Here is a 3,064-nt window from a genome sequence, read left to right as displayed (position 1 = left end):
CTCCACCAGCCTGAGAGACGGTTGGTGCTACCAACTTGTCACGACCCGGATTTTCCTCCCCCGGGAGTCGTGATGGTGCCTACTAATGTGAGCTAGGCAAGCCAATTATTTGAACAAATTGGTTCTTTATCCATTTTATACTCTTTAACAATTATAAAGCCAAAGCGTGTGGACAGTAGAAAATTTCAATAAGCGGAAGAAATGCAGTAAATTATCTGAATATATATGTCTAATACAACTGCATGAACCTCGACCACCCAGAACTGGTGTCACAATACCACAAATGATTTAAGAATGCTACATACAAAGTCTGAAAACAAACAATACACTGTTTCTGAATTAAGGAAATGAAATAGGAATAAAGGGAGACGCCAGGGCCTGCGGATGCCTATAGGTCTACCTTGGATCTCTGCGTGGACTGAAGCAATCTACGGTCCAAATGTTGTTGCTTCGGAGATCTGCACAAAAGAGTGCAGAGTGTAGTATTAGCATAACCGACCCCATGTGCTGGTAAGTGCCTAGCCTAACCTCGGCGAAGTAGTGACAAGGCTAGGACCAGACTACCAAATAAACCTGTGCAATTTAACTATATATAACGGAAAAAAAGAACAGAAATATACAATCAAGTATGAGATGGATAACATGTTGCGGGGGAACTATCAATTTAGAATAGAAAGACAGTAGGAAATTGAAAGAAACAATATATCTCAGATATCAACAAAGAATCAGAAATCAATAAATGCACGACATCGCCCTTCGTGCTTTTACTCTCGTCCTCACCAAAGCAATCAAGTAATGAAAATGTGCGCGGCATCACCCTTCGTGCTTTTACTCTCACCCTAACCATATAATCAATATAATCGGCACGAAATGGTACATCGTGCGACACAGCATCACCCTTCGTGCTTTACACTCTTTCCTCACAAATCATACACGGCATCACCCTTCGTGCTTTAACACTCTCTCACCAAAACAATACACGACATCACCCTTCGTGCTTTAACACTCTTCCTCACCCAAACAACAATCACAAATAATAGGGTGAGGGAATAAATGAAATTACGATAAGAATCCCGGCAAGGGAACAATAGTTCAACTATCAAGTCCCGGCAAGGGAATAACATCAAAAGAAACATCAACATCCCGACAAGGGAGATAATATGAAAAGAAACAATATCCCGGCAAGGGAGATAAAATAATGATTCTCTTCTCTTTTTCATTTTTACTTCACAACTCACTTCACCACTTTGAGCCAATGCTCTAAAAGGTTCAATTTCCATTTATACTTTAACATTTCATTGTACAACTTGAGCCAACGCTCCTCAATATTCAAATGTCTCAATTACTTCCACAAACTTTGCCCAACAATAGAAATCATCATCAAATCATGAATAATACAACGAAGTCGTAATAGTCACAATATAAGACTCACTGGCATACTTGACACCAACGTATAGATACTCGTCACCATGCCTATACGTCATACTCGACAAATACCACTTAGCAAATAGGACTCGACTCTTAATCCCTCAAGCTAAGGTTGGACCAAACAGTTACCTCGATACCACGAACATAATTCAAGCTTCTACTATCGCTTTACCACTTGATTCCACCACCAATTCGCTCGTATCTAGATACAAGTTACTTAAGTACATTAATAAATGCTAAATGAATCAATTCTAATGCATGAAAAATGAGTTTTCTAAAGTTTTACCCAAAAAGTCAAAAATCGCCCCCGGGCCCACATGGCCAAAACCCGAGGTTCGAACCAAAATCCGATTATCCATTCCGCCATGAACCCAAATATATAATTTGTTTCGAAATCAGACCTCAAATTGAGGTCCAAATCCCCAATTTTTGAAAAACCTAAGTTCTACCCAAAACACCCAATTTCCCCCATGAAAATCATTGATTTTGAGTTGAAATCATGCGAAAAGATGTTAATCATTGCAGAAAACGAGTTAAAATTGACTTACAATCGATTTGGAAGAAGAGTTATCTTTGAAAAATCGCCCAAGAATGTTTTGGTTTTGAAAGAGTGAAAAATGAGAGATTTTCGGCTAAGTTATAAAATTACAGGTTGCAGATATGAGAATTGCGATCAGGGTTCGCAATTGCAAACCCAAACTTCTGCTAAGTTCGCATTTGCGAAAATGGGCTCGTATTTGCGAGCTGGAAAATGCGACCAACCTGTCGTATTTGCGACGACTGGCCACAAGCTGGGGGATCGCATTTGCGATTAAAACACTCGCAATTGCAAGATAGGCTGGCCTGGGCTACTTTCACAATTGCGACATAGCCCTCACATTTGCGATATCGCATTTGCTAGCCAGGCTTCGCAAATGGGAAGCCTGCAGGCCTGCACAGAAACAGCTGAAGCCTGTAATTCCTTAAGTCCAAAAATCCACCCCGTGGCCTATTCAAAACTCACCCGAGCCCTCGGGGCTCCAAACCAAATATGCACACCATCCTAAAAACATCATACAGACTCGCTCGTGCATTCAAATCACTAAAATAACATCAACAATTATGAATTTAGCATCGAAATCATGAAATTTCTTAAAAACTTCAAATTTTCCAATTTTTCTCAAAAACGATTTGATTCACGTCGTTTCAAGTCCGTTTCTTACCAAACTTCATAGACTTATCTTAAATCACATATAAGACCTGTACCGGGTGCCAAAACTAAAATACGGGCCCGATACTATCAAGTTTTAAACACTTTTCATTTTCAAAAATCATAAACAATTTCAGAAAATAATTTTCTTTAAAAAATTCATTTCTCGGGCTTGGGACCTCGGAGTTCGATTCCGGGCATACGCCCAAGTCCTATATTTTCCTACGGACCCTCCGGGACTGTCCAATCATGGGTCCAGGTACGTTTACCTAAAATATTGACCGAAGTCAACTTAAACTCATTTTAAATGCAAAATGCATCATTTTTCACAGAATTTCACAAAGTGGCTTTCTGGCTATGCGCCCGGACTGTGCACGCAAATAAAGGTAATACCGAAAGAGGTTTTTAAGGTCTCAAAACGTAGAATTCACTTTTAAAACAAATAAT

This window comes from Nicotiana tabacum, chromosome 1, assembly GCF_000715075.1.
Source record: "Nicotiana tabacum cultivar K326 chromosome 1, ASM71507v2, whole genome shotgun sequence".
NCBI lineage: Eukaryota > Viridiplantae > Streptophyta > Magnoliopsida > Solanales > Solanaceae > Nicotiana > Nicotiana tabacum.
Note: the sequence above shows the minus strand (reverse complement) of the source record.